The sequence below is a fragment of the Perognathus longimembris genome, chromosome 3 (genome assembly GCF_023159225.1).
Source record: "Perognathus longimembris pacificus isolate PPM17 chromosome 3, ASM2315922v1, whole genome shotgun sequence".
Classification (NCBI taxonomy): Eukaryota; Metazoa; Chordata; class Mammalia; order Rodentia; family Heteromyidae; genus Perognathus; species Perognathus longimembris.
The window spans coordinates 101,473,379-101,490,946 of record NC_063163.1 but is presented as its reverse complement, the minus strand read 5'-3'; the positions used below and the strand labels follow the sequence as shown (position 1 = coordinate 101,490,946).

The 17,568-nt window shown below is 41.5% G+C and overlaps 1 protein-coding gene and 1 pseudogene across 1 annotated transcript in view; both read right to left on the bottom strand.

Annotated features, from left to right (window-relative positions):
* The window catches only part of Ntm (neurotrimin), a 1,004,130-nt gene that overhangs the window by 793,713 nt on the left and 192,849 nt on the right, over positions 1 to 17,568 (bottom strand). The window lies entirely within an intron of this gene.
* On the bottom strand, positions 4,121 to 4,225 carry LOC125349823 (annotated as a pseudogene).

Genomic DNA, 17,568 nt, shown 5'->3' with positions numbered 1-17,568 from the left:
AAGCAGCCTCACTCCTATCTTTTAAGATATTCACAGTCAGTAAGCCTAGTTTTCTCTCCTTCCTTTCTTTCCCATGTGATATCACTCATTTGTACTTACTCTCTTAGGCTCTTCTAGCTTTTATCTTCTGAGTTACACTGTGCTCCTTTCCACTATGCTTTTGCCTTTACAATTGGTCCTGACCTCAGAAGAGTTTTAGAGTGCATGAACACAACACCTTAAGATCTTCATCAGGGCTGGGAATATGGCCTAGTAGCAAGAGTGCTTGCCTCGTATACATGAAGCCCCGGGTTCGATTCCTCAGCACCACATATTTAGAAAAGGCCAGAAGTAGCGCTGTGGCTCAAGTGGTAGAGTGCTAGCCTTGAGCAAAAAGAAGCCAGGGACAGTGCTCAGGCCCTGAGTTCAAGCTCTAGGACTGGCAAAAATCTTCATCAACTACTTGGTTAACTTGAATGGTTGTTACTTTTTTTCGCCTTCCTTACTGACTTCCTTTCTTTCTTTCCTTCCTTCCTCCTTTCTTTCTCTCTTTTTTCTTCTTTCTTTCTTTCTTTCTCTCTTTCTGTCTCTTTCTGTGTCTCTGTCTCTTTGTCTCTGTCTCTGTGTGTCTCTTTCTTTCTTTGGGCTTAAATTCCATTTCAGTCCCCAAATTCAGCTTTCTTCCTGTTATCTACTTCTGGTTCCTGGCTCCCTGGCTCTTATCTCATAAAGGTCTTGCTAAGCTTCTAGGTTTTCAACATCTCCAGCACAGGCTTTTCTGCCTGGATCTTATTAATTTTCCCTCCCAAGAATAAGTGTTCCACATCAGTCGTCCTCAGCTAACTAGCTAACTATATACCTAGTGAAAGCAGCCGCTATAACAAATACTTCATGGTTAATGCATTCTCATGATGTCCCATGAGTTATCTTTTTTTTTTTTTTTTGCCAGTCCTGGGGCTTGGACTCAGGGCCTGAATACTGTCCCTAGCTTCTTTTTGCTTAACGCTAGCACTCTCACTTGAGCCACAGCACCCCTTCTGGCCATTTTCTGTATACGTGGTGCTGGGGAATTGAACCCAGGGCTTCATGTATAGGAGACAATCACTCTTGCCATTAGGCCATATCCCCAGCCCCCATGAGTTATCTTTTGAGTACAGAAATATTCTATAGATGGAGAAATCGAGGCACAGGGAAGTTAGATAACTTGATGAAGATCACAAAACTAGAAAGTAACAAAGCTAATTTTTAATTCAAAGTAGAGTCTAGAGGATCTATGGCTTTTATGGTGGATATACTCAAAGAGGATGAGTTCTTTTATCTATTTGGTTCTCTCTCTGTGTGTGTGTGTGTGTGTGTGTGTGTGTGTGTGTGTGTGTGTGTGTGTGTGCGCTCAAATGGGAATGATTTCCCCTTTAGACTCACCACCCTTTCCTATAACTATTCTCTTCAGGATTTGCATTCCCTGATCTACTACTGCTTTTCCTATCTTACCAGGGACTCAGGGACTCAATGTACCAAAGAGACCCTTTCAGTCAGTCCCTTCCTTTCTACAGTTAAACAGATTATGCCTGGATCTGATATAACTTATGACATAAATCTGTATTTGAATAATTGGCTTTAGAGACTTAATTATAAAATATTGCGAAGTTTTTTTTTTCCTTGTAAAATTTCATCATGTTTCTACTCCTCCAGCCTGACAAGATATTTCTGGATTTCGTCAATTGATAAATTTGTTTTCCTTCCCAACTTCATGTCATCCATAAATTTGATAAGTGTCATCTCTATGCTTCCATCCATTGTTTATGGAGATGTTTAATGATACAGGACACATCCAGCACCTGGTGTATACTGGCAGGCCACTCTTATTGGGGATCAATTAGTCATCCAGCACCTGTTGCATCATTGGACCATTTATGAATCAGCCTAACTGTGCTGTTAGTCAGAGCAAACTTCTTTAGCATCCCACCAAAGGTACTTACAAAAGGCCTTATTAAATAACATTCCTGAAATACTTATCCACTCTGCTCCCACATTTCTCTGGAGAACACTGTCACCTGAGGAAATGATGTCTAACATGACTTCATCTTACTGAATTCAAGACAGTGGGAAATCACTATTAATCTGTACTATGTATTGGAGGAGTCTAAAGAAAATTCCATGCTTTCAAATATTGCTTTTAAACTCTATTCCAAGAGCCCTGGATTTCCTTAGAGGCACTGCTGAGAAATGTGAGGGGCTGGGGAGAAACAAAGGGAGCACACTCCCAGCCACTTTAATTTCCAGAGGCTGTGCTATTTTCTATGTTATATTAAAGTTCTATTGTAGGGCCTTCTAGAAAAAGTATGATGCAAAATAAGATCTGAAAATTCCTATTTTAAAAGAAGAAGCAATCTTCCGGTCTGGAGTTGTATTTGATTGCAATATTGACTGGTACTTGGTACATTCACTTTGTTAATAAAATCGAGACACCATTATCCACATTCGTTCTGTGCCTCACAGAAGTGCTATCAGAGTTGATAGAAAGCCTTAGGACAGAGAGTAAGCTCGTCCATTATTGAAATGCACACATCTGAATGCCCAAAAGAATCCTTGTCATTTTTTCCAAGTGATTGGCTCAGAGGATGTTTCCTCATCCCCAAACATTTATTGATGCCTTCTAGCTACAAGGTATTTTCAAACACGTGACTTCTTCAAACTTCACAACAATCCTAATGAGGCACATGCAATTATTTCTGTTTACCAATGAAGAAACTGATGCTAAAAAGAAATTTAATATATTTTTATATCAATTACACAACCAGTTACCAGAGAGCCAACTTTTGAATCAGGTTTTATTGACCTAAATGTCCTTGGAATTTGTCTTTATTCTGCATGGTATCATATTAGTGTCAGTGAGTTAAATGTATTTGGGGCTGTCAGCAATGGGCTGGGCACTGAGCAAACCACTTACAAAGACAATCTCATGTCATCTCACAACAGCCAAGCTATCAGTAATATTTATTATGCTCCATTTTATAGAAGAATCTTAGGAATTTTTCTAGGGTTACCCACCCAGAAAAAAAAGAATTAGTATTTGAAACCCATTCCCAGACTTTGCTGTTTAGAAATTATGTAATTATTTATATCAATGTTTTTCTTATTCTCCAATTTAATATAAGCAGTTGCCCATCATTCATTTCTTGGAATGATCTTCAAAACTCTATGTGATCCTATGGGCTCTCCTACATGAATCTATCATTGAAATTGTTCTTTTGTTTTTATTTTATTTAATGTTTAATACTAGCTGACTTTGGCAGTCATCGAAGGTTTAGTGTGAATTAGAGTCTCTCTGGTGCATGTCGTTGACAGTAGAACATTGAAACAAAGGAGTAGAGAGAGATCAACTGATCATCTGAAGTGTGAAGGACAGTGGACATCTTCAACAATGCTGAAGTCCAGCCACCCTCAGAAGCAGAGGACAGTGTATCATCACCAAGGTGAGCTTTATGGGGACACATCTAGCTGTGGTCCAATCATGTTTCTTTCAAAAGATGCCTCACATATCTACCACATCCTGCTGTTTACTCTCTTCTCCTTCTAACTGTGCAAGAGAACAGCAAAAGAGGATGTGAGCCTGTGTATCCCCCAAGTGTACAGAGTTATTTTCTCAGGCAGGGGGAATTCTATTTATGGCCTGGGGGCAGGCTCCCTCCCTCTTCTAATTGGCATAAGCAGTGTGGAGGGAAGGGAGCACAAATCATAATGACTTCCTCCTTCTAGCCCATCTTCTAGCTGGCTTTCTATTCACTCATGTATATATATATATATATATATATATGTATACATATATGTATATATGTATGCATATATATGAGTATATACACATACATGTATGTGTGTGTGTGTGTGTGTGTGTGTGTGTGTGTTTCCTATTGAGCTCAAAGGAAGGTAGCAATACCTTACCTGAATAGCATCAGACAAGGAATGAAATGAAATTTTAACCCTGGGAAAGCAAGATACATTGTACTTCTCTTCCTTTTAGAGTATATTTTCCACTTGAGACAATTTGGCAAGAATCTCTAGAGTACACATTGAGCTTGGAGATGGAGATAGCAGTAGAGAAAGGTACCACAGAAAATATTTGTTAAAAGGAAAAATGATCTCAGAGAACACTTGTGAAACACTACCTGCATCTTGGACTTTCTATGTGATCAGTGAGATTTCTCTAGTAACATACTACAGAAATGATCCCTAAAAGTATAGTCTTATCTTGGACCTTCTAAACTGAGAAAACTAAGCCTTCACCTGTTGTCATGGACCTCATTCCCTTCCATCAAGCTATGTTCTGGAAGATACCCAGCTAAACCATGGAGTTAAAGTATGAAGGCCAAGCTTGGAGTCAAACACAGATTTACACTTGGATGTGTGAACTTTCAAAGAAACAGTGATCTTGCAATGAAGTAAGTTTATTTCATGAAATCTGGCATTCAGTTAAATCAAGTCATTTTATGTAATTTATTTTACATCCATGCACTAGTGGTAAGGGCAAGATTGACCATCTCTCTATGTTGTATATTATGATGTAAGTCTGAGTCTAGTATAGTTAGTGTGTGTGTGTGTGTGTGTGTGTGTGTGTGTGAGAGAGAGAGAGAGAGAGAGAGAGAGAGAGAGATGAGGGGGTGGGGGTGGGGGTGGTAGTTTTGGGGCTTGAATTCAGGGCCTGGACACTGTCTTTCAGCTTTTTTGATCAATGCTAGTGTTTTACCACTTGAGCCAAAGCTCCACTTTGGGCATTTGGGTAACTAATTGGAGATAAGAGTCTTTTGGACTTCCTTGCCTGGTCTGGCTTCAAACCAAGGTCCTCAGATCTCAGCCTCTTGAGTAACTAAGCTTACAGGTAGGAGCCACGATGCTCAGCTTCTGGAATGGACCTTAAGCAAGGTTGTGTCACCTGGCCAATAAAAGAAACCTCTGGGGATCCTAATATCTTAATGTGGCTGATTCCCTGTGCCATCAGAAAAAACACACAAAGTGAGTACTGAGACCTGAAATGATGGTGCAGTATGAGTTAGGCTTTGATTGTCTAGGGAAAAGGACTCCATGCCTCTTGTAAAAAGGCAACATGAGGTATCACTCCAATTCAGGAGAGATTTGGGGGTAGTAAAATGTAAATAGGTAAAAACCTGTATCAATCATTTCTCCATCACTATAACACACATCTGAAAGAGTGAACTTATGAAGAGGAAAGGAATATTTTGGTTCAGCATTTTGGGGATATCCATTCTTGGTTGGATAGCACTGCTGCTTTAGGTCTGTGATGAATGCATTTCAAGAGAAGATGGCAGAACAAAAACACTTGCTTCGTAGCTCAGACGAGAGAGAGAGAGAGAGAGAGAGAGAGAGAGAGAGAGAGAGAGAAGAGAGTCTGGAGCACACTGTCTGCTTCAAGATCATAGCACTACTGACCTAAATTTCTGTTAAGCCCCACCTCCCAATACGCTATCTTCCAATAGCACCACTCTGTGGAACAAGCCCATGATTTATGGTCCTTTGAAGGACAGCTGTACAATTACAGCACTACTATTGAGTTGAGTGCAATAATGTCTATTTTTTCCCCAGCTTTTCTTAGGCAATTTTAAGAGGACATCATTTTGAAAGAAGGACCTTGTCTAAGAGAGTTAATAACCTACCAGGTAAGATTCTTTAAGAAAGAGAAGAAATTCTGCTCAATGATTCAATAATTGAAGAAAACTAAAGTCAGCACTCAGTTGAATTGAATCTTCACCTGCTGGTTGGGAGTCTCTGAACTTCCTTCCTTGCCTTTGGAAAATAACATGCAGGCAAATTTCCATTGGTTTCTACCATGAGTCCTTTGATAGAAGATGGTTCTTTTCCAAACTTTTCAAATCCAGGAATGGCAAATGAACAAAATGAGGCTCCAAAATGCAAAATCGTAAATCAGCAAGAGCAGAATGTAAGCCCTGGTTGACCTAGTTCTAAAGCACTGTTCATGGGTCAGGAAAATCTTTATATTCTGAAATAATTATAAAAGGACATGATTCCAGGGAGAAGATTGAGATTCATGAGCAGTTTTCAAACATTGTTCCAACTGCCTTGAATTCCAAATGTCACCCAGAAGCTCATGGGTAAAAGGTATTGGGGCATAAGGGAACCATTAAACATGGGACTTGGTGAGACTGTGGGGGTCCTGATGTCCTGCTCCCTATCTCTCTTTGTTTCCTGACTCATGAGATAAGTGAATTTACATCATCATGTGTCCTTGATATGATGTGCTGTGCTGCCATAGACCTAAAGCAATGGGACTAACCTTACACGAATTGAAACCTCCAGAATGGTGAGAAAGAACCGCCCCCCACACACACACTCATTTTGCTCTATCCGTAGCTTTTTGCAGGATTTCACACTGGGACACTGACACTCCCAGAAGATCATTATAACAGTTGTTTCCAGAGGTTTCTGGCCCATCAGGTAGATGCAGGATGGAAGTGGGGTGGTCCCCACTTCGCAGCCCCGTTCGATGTTTTTACTAGGTGCTATCTCCATTATTTCTCAAGGATACAGATGAATGAAAAGCAGACAGACACAGGTGATAGTCAGGGAATGAGAGCACAGCCAGAGTGCTGACTGTGTGCGCAATCTGCTTGGCATTCCACCTACATCCAGGCATGTTCCTCTCCCTTTCATCAACACCAGAGTCAGATATCTTGAGACACTAAAGTTTTCATCTCCTCTTGATTGGCTCTACTGCAGCTTGAAAAGCCTCTGACTGAAAGTGAGAATCGTATCACACCTTAATAGCCTCATTTCTCGGGCGGCGTGGGCTTTTTCAACTGCTGGTGTCTTGGTGGGATGTCAGAGCTCCTTGCTCTGGTGTCTGGCATGCATTTCTATTCATGGAGCCATCACTACCAGGCCATTCATTGAGCCACAACCATCCAAAAGGAAAGGGAGACATGCTCAGCACAAATACTAGTGGCAGTCGAAATTTGTCACAACCACGATTATAAAAAGCACAGTGAGGTGAAGCAAGGTAGAAGGATGGAGGCGGGAATAGTGATTTGGTACCAGCAGACTGAATGAGAGCCTGGATAGGAGTTATGTCACTTCATATTTGCTTCTTATCAATATGGCAAGCAATGTATATAAATATGACCTGCCTCCAGTGCAAAGGTCTTCAGTGTTTCTATGTGTCAAAGGAAGTCTGATTCTGGGAAGGGATCCTTAGAACATATTTATCATGTCTTCAAGGTTGAAATACTTTGAGTTTGTCTGCCAGTGTGGCCTCCTTAGATGCACAAAACATCCTTTCTAGAAAAGAGAGGGGCTGTTTGCCCTTACCCATGCATCTCTCTTCATGCCACGCAACATCTTAGTACATGGATTCCCACTACCACCAAAGTGCACTGTTGGTGTTTAAATATATTACGATGGGTCTGTGAAATGTCTTGGTTTGGGTGAAAATTATTTAGAATAGGCCTAACCTCATCTCATGGCTATTTTTAAACTGCTTATCCTGTGATGCATTACCAAGACAGAAAGCTGGAGTTCTGGAAGACATAGTTTGTTCCTTTTCATTTATGTACGCATCCCTCTGGGGCTGGTTTTACCAAAATGCTACCTTGGCATTGAGGCACATGTGTGACCTACTTCGGGAAAGACAAGGCCTGTGTTGTTTAATTAAATAGTACAGGCTCCCGACTGCAGCATTGTGTACTGGCAGATCTACTGCAGAAAGAGGGGTGGGGAATCCCCTTTTGTCTTCCCACACTATTCTTTTCAACAAATAAACCTCAGGAGATTACCTCCCTGAATGCAGCCTGGGTGCTCCAGCCCTGGTAACAAGAGACATCGTGGTGATTCTACAGCTTCTTCCAGGACTCCTTCTCACTAAAGTGTGTAGGCTTCTGGTTCTTTGGGTAAGATACTCAAACATTTTGGAAAGCATCTATTTTCCCCTGGCCCCTTTGATGTTTATGCTAAATAATCAAATATAGTGCTTGAAGCCACTGCGATGCTGTCACTTGATCAGTTTTCCAGACCAAGGAAAAAAAAAACTCTACTTTTCCTCTTACTTGGGTAGTATATACTTTGAATATTATGATTATGTTCACCCATCATTCTTTTTTCCCCTTCATATCCTCATTCTCCTCAACCCCAATTTCCTAAAACCCCTTCCTCAGAGATGTGTTTCAGCTTCCTGGCATTTATTTTTCCATAAACTGCATGCTAATTGTTAAAAGGGGTTAGGCTATGGGAATCTACCTTTGCATAATACACTTCAGTCAGTTTGATCAATATATACACGTGTGTGGCCCCATATATGTTTGTATTTTAGATTTAACATCAACAAATGAGAGAAAGAAACAAACAACCATGGACCTTTTGTCTCTATTATCTGGTCTTACTTCATTCAACATAATTTTTTCCAGGCCCATCCAATCCATTTCCCTGAAAATTACACAATAATATTCTCCCTGATAGATGAATAAAATTCAACAGTGTCTGCATATGTGTGTATGTACATATATTTTCTGTAGGGCATCTATGATGATCGGTGAATAATGCAATAATGAATATTATTATATGAGTCTCTTTATTGTATCCTGACTTGCCATTTTGTAGATAACTGCCCAAGAGCGGTATGGTTGGATAACAGGGTAGAAATAGACCTAAAGATTAATGGAATTGACTAGAAGACCCAGAAATGAACACAAATGCCTACAGATTTCCAGTTTTTGACAAATAAACCCCACATATATTTTTGGGAAAAATACAATCTCTTCACCAAATGGGGTTGGAGAAAATGGACATCCCCATGCAGAAGATTGAAACTGGATCCCTGTCTCTCACATTATACTAATGCAAACTCAAAGGCCTCAATTTAAGACCTGAAACTTTAAAACTCCACAGAAAAATGAAGGAAAACACTAGAACTTATTGGCCTAGGTAGGAACATTATTGGGTATAATTCTAGGGATTCAGCAAATAGGAGACACTATTGACAAACAGGATCGTATCAAGCTAACAGGCTTCTCCACAGCAAAGAATATAGTTATTAAGCTAGAAAGACAGTCTACAGTATGGGAGATCTTTATCAGCTCTATGTATGACAAGGATGTAATATGCAAGGTGGTCAAAAAACCCACCAAGGATTCAATAACACAATTAGCAAATAGACGAAGGAGATAGACATGTCTTAGAAGAATAATGGCTAATAAACACATGAATAAATGCTTAACATCTCTGTCCCTAAAGGAAATGTAAATCAAAACAACATTGATATTCTATCTCACTCCAGTTAAAATTTTCATGTTAAAGAATACAAATCACAAAAATGTTGATGAAGATGCTGGGGGCGGAGTGGGGAGGAATTCTAATACAGTGTGATGGAAATTGGTACAACCAATTAGTACATTGTAAATTAGTACAACCAATATGGAAGACAGTATGCAGATTCCAAGAATTTTGATAACTCCTCTGCCACTATAAATACTTGTGAAAATTTGGATTCTTAGGAACCAAGGCAATATCCTGTCTTTAAAACCTGTCCTACAACAGCTGGCAATTTTTCTTATTTTGATGGACAAATGGATGGATCTAAATGCCATCTTCATGAAATCCTTCTGGATTGATGCATGGGTTATTTCAGTATTAACATAATTGAGCTAACTCAGGATCCTATTTGCACCTAGGTCTGTAATCATTTTTTTTTTCCAGAAAAACCATTTTGTTCATGTTTTACAGTGTAACTCATGAAATACAAGGGCTGATAGCATGTTCAATGGGAGAATTTTATGGGATACAGTGAGATAATTTGATACACGTGTGCAAGTGTAGTGATGAAGTCGGGGTAATTAGCATTTGTCACATTCCTATCTTCTAGGTCTTGCTAAAAATGTATAAAACAATTCATGGCTGCAAGCTAGAGCTATACTTTTGCATTTCAGAGTATTGGAAATCACTCCTCTCTAAATTCATTTTGCTATTCAAACTCTCTTTGTTCTTCTCTTCCTTCTAGGAGCCCAGCTCTTCCACACATTTGAGTGACAAGTAGTGGTATTTGTCTTTCTCTGCCTGGCATATTTTACTTCATGTAACGTCCTCCAGTGGGAAGCTTTCCTAGGCCTTCCAGGTCAGAGCTTTCCCTGGTGTCTATGGCCTGACTCCAAGCTTTTTCTAAGTCCCATGCCTCAACCCCTTGAAGCCCTTCCACCTCAGCTCCTTTGCTGGAACAGAACAGGAGATCTTTCAAGTCTACCCTTTCCCCAGTTTGCTCCTGCCCTCCTAAGTCCCACCCTCCCAGCTCTGCCCACCTAGAGGGTCAAATTTCAATTGAACCATTTTTTTTCAAGTCTGAAATGTATGCCTTCTCTGAGGGATGCTCTCACTTCTACAGCCTCTTCAGCTCAAGGTAGTACCTGGCAGGCCTTCTAATCACAGGCAATTGATATTCTACTGAGCATCTTCGGAAAATAATCTGCAAACAAGAGGCTGCAGGCTATAAAAGTCTCTGTCTCTTTCTCCGCTTTCCTCTTCTCCTGCTCTCCTTTTTTAGAGCAGGGCTTACAGCTTAATAAAAATACAGCCCGAGCAAGAGCAGAAAACCTTAGCACTTTGCCCAACAATATTATCCTTTTAAGAGTTTTATTAATCGGTTTAAAGTTGTGCCGCATTTGGCTAAGAGGTGCAAGGTGCCTTCCCCTGCTGACAAGATTGTCCTTGCATATCAGGAGTTGGCACGATTGGCTCAATTAACAGAATGGCCAGGGAAAGAGGGTCAGCCTTGGAAAGCTCAAGACTCATACTGCGAGTATGATGAGTTGAACAGCAATTTGGTTCTCCTGCTGCATCTGGCCTGAGTCCTTACACGCATGCTCAGGCAGGCACACTGAGATTCCCTCCAGGAGAAAGCAGCATCAAGGTAGAATAAAGGAATTCCTGATTTGTTTTATCTCCTCACTGGTAAGGAATCTGTAATACATCCTGCAAAGAAGACTGACCGGCTTGCAAGAGCAGGCAAATGCATCTGTCAATTTAGCAGCTTCATTTGAGCATAATCAGTGCAGCACTGGAGGAGTCCCCTAAATGTTTAATTTCTTCCAGCTCTGTGAGTGCTGTGATAGGTCTTATCAGGATTGTATTGACTGCACAAAATGAGAGCCGGTGTGGAGCAATGTTCTTGAAGGGAGAGATGTTAAAAGCACACACCAGGAACCCATTTAACAGGTTTCTTATAATATCATCTAGTATTGACATCACATTTTCATTCCTAACTCTCTGGATCCTGATGTGGACACGGAGATTACTTATCCTGCTCTGAAAGACAGTGTTTCTACCTGGGGGCTGATAAGACTACAGGTAGAACAAAAGCAGAACTTTTTCATTATGTAGATGGATCAGCTCAAGGAAGAAAGTCTTCTTTGAAAATGGTGACTGATAGATCAGTCACTAACTATATAGTATGATTTGGTGGCAGGGACTCTAGCTAATTCCAATGAAGTAGCCTGCTTTTGGGGTGGTTAGAACGCATATAGGGCACACTGCTCACAGGAACTCAGAGGGCCCTTTACACTCTTCTCAGGTTTTTTCTAGGACATATACAAAACAAAAGCTATTCATGCTTCTTTTTGGTGTAAAAAATGGGCACATAGAAGCAGTAGCCTACTAACTCATTCATTCATCAAATATTTAATAAGTACTAAATAATACGCAAGCATCACTCTTAAGGTCACTCCTGAGACTGGAAGCAAAGGAGATGCATAAGCAGGATGTTCAAGCCAGCAAGGAGAATGCTGGTGGTAAGGTATATGCAGGTGTGGTGACAGCTCAGAGGAAAAATGGCCCACTTTATCTTCCTGGGAAGTTGAGGTGGACCTGGAAGTTTCTCCTTGGAGAAACTCAACTTGGGCATGCTCATAGAAATTGCAGTTACTGTCCCTGCCTACAGAGGGACAGACTCAGATTATAGAGTCACAGGAGAATTCTACCCAAGCCATTTAGGAAACTAGAGACATCATAGAGGCTGGAGATTGCCCGGCAGAAGGCACTGGGGGGTGCTGAGACAAAACCCTGGGGAGATGCAAGTGCTGGCTTGTCAAGGGGATGGCATTGGGGCCTGTCAGCATAGGCAGCATGCTTCCATCTAGTGCCAACTCTCCAAGCTCACTATCAGGAAAGGAGGGACCACAGGCAAGTGAGACCTGAGATGTGACACACAGTGTCCAGTGACACAAACCTGTGATAACACCATAGGTGACAATCTCCAGTAAAGGGGAGGGTGCTGTGGCCTGGAATATACCCTCTTGAGGAGACCTAAAGAAAATGAGGTATTATAGAAGAAAAGTGTGTGTGTGTGTGTATGTGTGTATCAGTGTATATACACTTATGTGAGAGATTGTACATGGGTATCAATATGTGTAAGAGATTTTATGAGCATGTGTGGGTGAGTGTTAGCTATCAGTGTGAGATGTTTTTGTGTGTATGTGCAAGTGAGTCTGGTTGTGTTTGTGTGTGTGTGTGTGTGTGTGTGCAAGTGATAAGGAAGCTCTTGAAAGGAACCAATACTGCAGAAGGAGTCTAAAACACAAACATGTATGGAAAGCCTAGTTTGTTAAGAAGATAGTTCATATGCAAATTGTTCTGACCACAAAATAAGTAAATAAACGAGGGAAAAGGAAAATAGATTAAGGGGGCACAAGGAAACTTTTAAAAGTGTGAATATAGTTGGTATCTAGATAGAGCAAAATACCCAAACTCTCTAAATTAATATACATTAGCTTTGTAACAGTTTTTATATGCTAATGATACAACACGAGTCTGGAAAAATTGTACAAAAAACAACTAAAGAAAAAAATAATAAAAGAGAACTCAGCATGTCTTTTTGAGTTTTCTACTCCTACCACTCTTTCTTTCTCCTGCATTCAGACAACAGGGAGAAGTGACCTTCAAGCTGAGAAGAAACTTATATACCAAAACTAATCATGCCAGCACCCCGATATCACCAGCCTTTAGACATGTGAGGAGTATATTTCTCTTGTTTAAAAGTAAAGGATGGAAGGAAGGAAGGAAGGAAGGAAGGAAGGAAGGAAGGAAGGAAGGAAGGAAGGAAGGGAAAGGAAAGGAAAGGAAAGGAAAGGAGAGGAGAGGAGAGGGGAGGGGAGGGGAGGGAAGGGAAGGGAAGAGAAGGGAGGGAGAGAGGTGTCAGTGGCTCATGCCTGTAGTCTTAGATACTTAGGAGACTATGTAACGACTGAGGTTCAAAAGAAGTCTGAGCAGGCAAATCTAGGAGACTCCTTATCTCCTATCAACCCAAAAAAGAAAGATGAAAATAAAAACAGAGATAGAAGGGTGGCTCAAGTGGTAGAACATCTGCTTTGAGCAAGAACGGCAAGCAAGAGTGGGAGGCCTTAGTTCAAGCTCCAGTATTGGCAATAAATAAATAAGTAAATGAATGAATGAATGAATGAATGCAAGCTGAGTGTGGTGATCCATGGTGCATGTTTGTATTCTCAGCACTCAGGAGGCTGAGGCAGGAAGATGATGAGGTCCAAGTCATCCTGGACTACTCCCCAAATCTGTAAATAAACAAACAATCTTAGAGAGAGAGATGACCTAGGAACCTGGTACCCTGGGAGGAAAGAAAGAGGGTCAAAACAAACAAAACAAAACAACCAGACAATGCCCCCCCCCAGCATTTTGATCAGCTGCCTTCCCCCATGAAATGGTCTTGACCCTGAATTCCTGTGAAAGTTCAAACAAAAGATAAATGATGTGAGTTCACAGCAGCAAGAGCCTCCCACAGAATGGCCACTCCTGCTATGTAGCTGATCGGAAATGATTGTGCACCTTCCCAAAGTAGGGCCAAGCACTTGTCTGTGCTTAGCCATTCAGGCACATAAATACTTGTAGGTTGTTTGTAGAGCCATGGAAGGAGATCTCCTGGAGGTTCGCTTTAGGGGCTACTGGAAGCTACCTTAAGAAAGTGGCAGTTCATTAGGGCATGTGGACAGGAAAACAGAATGGACCAAGGGTGATAATGCCTTGTACTGCTTTTATTGCATGGAAAACATAATAGTCTGCTACTTTTAATAGAGAAAGTGCCTAGTTATTTGAACTTAATCCAAAAGTATTGTATTAAGTTTCATTTCTTAAAAATATTTGGCATGTTGTTTTTTTTTCAAGCCAAAGGAAGGGTACAGAGCTGGAGGAAGGATTGCTTTAAAGGGGGGGGGGGGGGCGCTTGTGGACCACAATATAGGGGAAATAAAAATCATAGTCATCCCAGGGGAGAGGAAGTCTTGCCCTGACTCACTCAGGCTACCAATGAGCAGGCTGGAGGGGGGGATCTTCAGGGAAAGGAAAAACACCCAATAGGGAAAGGGCACCTAGAGAAGATGCCCAGGGCAGATAGTGAAATAGAAGCCTTTGCAAAATCTCCCTCAGAGAAGGGCTACGGGAACTTCCATTTAGACAGTGATGTCCTTGACAAATGAGTTTTTTTCTCCCTCTACCCAATAAATTACTTGGAGTTAAATTTAATATTTTTTTCCTTCAGAAAAGAAATAATCATTAGCCTCAGAAGCAAAATTGGAGTTAAGGCTCCAGTGATATAATAATAATAATTTGTACTCATATGGATTCTTTCAAGCAAAGGTCTCGGAAGCTTTGCCAAACATTAATTAATTAAGCCTTGTAGGTCTCCCCAGGAGGCAGGTAGCTATTATCTCAGCTTTCCAGATGTGGAAACTGAGTCTTAGGGAGGTGAAAGAGATTTGCCCAAGGTCACCCTGAGAATGAGAAATGGGACAGAGACTTAAATGAGGGAAACTGCCACCCATGGCCGGAAAAGAGTTGCTTCCTCTATCTTCCCCTCTGGGGCGCAGGGGCACCTGCTCTGCAGACAGCATGCAGAATGGCATTAATGGACCTAATGCATTCTCAGGTCTAAGCGAATTCCAGTCCACTAAGCACGTGGAAGATGACAGGGAGGGGCTGGCTCCCCAAACTATCTATTTTCATTTGTGAGGTCCAGGCTGCCTGAGATTCAGCAAAGTGGCTGCTAAGATCTGGAAATGAACAGGGAGTGGTTAGGGAAGATTTGATTATGGAATGTTCCAGAGAGAAAGCACGGTTGTTCCACTTTTCATGGGATTATTTATACCTAACCTCTGTGCTGGGTTTCTGCAGAGGCTAAAACCAAACAACACAAAGGCATGGGGATACAGGCGGGAAGAAGGGCCTTGGAAAAGGTCTCCTGTGTGCCAGGTCTGGCCGTCTGCTGATTTCATCCATCATGAGGTGCTCGAGGCTCTGGTCAGCCTCTCGGGGAATTTGATGGGAAAGGCTGTTTACCAGGAAGCAGTGAAACCAGGGCCTCTCCCCTCCACGCCTGGTTTAGCAGCTGACAAATTCTATGGGCGAATTTCCCACCCTCCTCCCCTCCTCCTATCTTGGGTGCTGCTGACATAGATTTTGATATTTCCTCCTGAGATTATACTTCACATAATGAATTTGATTCTCTCATTCGTTCTTCTCTCACCATCACAACATTGCAGCGTCGGAGGTTTATCTACTGCAAGATGAATCGCCCGGAGACTCCTAGTGCATCCTTCTTTGCACACCACCTCCCCCACTGCGGATGAGAAATAGACTTTTCCCTCATCCATCATAAGTCAGCATGACAGGGCTGTCGTTCCTTGGGTCTGACCTACTGCATCTTCCTTCTCTCCGCCCCGCTTCAGTGCATAGACTGTTTCCTGGGGGGCTGGGGGGGAGGGCATTATTTGGGACCTTTATAAGGGATTTGAAATTGTAGTCAAAGAAGATTAAAAAATCATCATCATTACAAAAGTAAATAGAACCAAAAATAGTAATAAAAGGATGAAAACTGAATCTGGAATAGGATGTACAAGAATTGTTGCTAGATCGCTTGACTCAGTGGACTGTTTGACGAGGACATGGTAAAAATTCTAATAAATCCAGTCTTTCTCTTGACACGTTATCCATCTTCAAACTTCCCTAGAGGGCAAAGGGTGATCCTATTTGCTTCATTTGAAGGGTTGGGAAAATGAGACAGAGGATGTTGAATGTGTGTGTGTGTGTGTGTGTGTGTGTGTGTGTGTGTGTGTGTGTGTGTGTTTGGCAGGGGAGAGTTATATTGATAGGCCAAAGAAATTAGGTTTTCTGGGCAGGAGACAGGACACCAAGAACAGTGCCGTGGAGGTTTCTGAGTGACAAAATGAATAGAAGTCAGGTTTCTACACACTGTCCTATCACCACACCTCCAGCCTGGCCCCCACTGGCTACAGAAGGGAATAAAAACAGAAGCTGATTTGAACATAGGAAAACAAAACAAAACAAAACAAAATCCACTTGTAATCCTGAAGTGAAAACGCATGTAACTGGAAGTGAAGAGATCTGGTTTGGGGCCAAGCTAGATGAAGACTACAGAAATGCACTTTGTCACTTTAGCCTTTGTGAGGAAGGAGAGAAGACTCAGTTTCTCATCTCTACATGGGATGGCCCTCTTAGATGCCTTCTTAAATCTCTCCTCAGGCTAAGGCTCTTTGATTTTTATTATTAATGGGGGCTTGAGATGTTGGAAGTTAGCAAGTAGAATTAAGATAAACTCTTATCATGAGCATTTTAAAATCCAAACAAGTCTTTAAGGAAAGAAGTTTTGTTGTTATTGTTGTTTTGGGGTTTTTTGTTGTTGTTTTTGGCATGTGTGCTAGTACTGAGATTTGAACTCAGAGTCTCATACTCTTTGGTTATCTTTTTTGTGCAAGATTATCTGCTACTCTACCACTTGAGCCACAACTCAGTGTCTAGAGTTTTGTAAATTAATTTTCTGCAGGTTAATTGAAGACAAGAGTCTAATAGATGTACCCCCACACCCCAGGCTGGCTATGAACCATGATCTTCATATCTTAGCTTACAGAGTAGCTAGGATTGCAAGCATGAGCCACCAGTGCCAGCCATCAAAGGACGACTTTAACAGGGGACTCTACCATTTTTGGGTAGTAGGTAGGGATAAATTCAAAAGTCTCTAACTAAAAACCATCCCGATGACCAATAAAGTAAGGAACCCTCCCCCCCCCCCTCCGCCCCCATTATTCAGGGCTCATAAGGAGAAATGCCTTCTAGGACAATTTCACCAAACCTTCCCTTAGACAGTCAGGAGATCCCTTCTCATAAACACTATGTAAATAAGTGAAGAATGCTCCAGAGCCCCTGCCAACTGTGAACTAGCTTCACAGCCAGGCTGCCAAGGATCAATTTCATTTAAAGGGTCGAGTTGTAGGGGACACTGCGGGGTGTGTGATTAAGTGAGTGGTCACAGCATTTGTGTCTGGTTTGGTCTGCACAGTGAATCCCTTCAGGGTTTATCAGCTCCCCTGTCACTCCCTTCCTTTCATGGAAAACATGAGCAGGGGCAGGCGGGACCTTTGCTTCCTAATGTTATTGGAAGATTTAATTAAGCACCATTTGAAATTTTTGAATGGAAATGGCCACATTATTCATGATTATTACCCATTTTCTTTCAACATAGGGCCAACTGCTAAGCTGTTAGGCACAAGCAGGGAAATG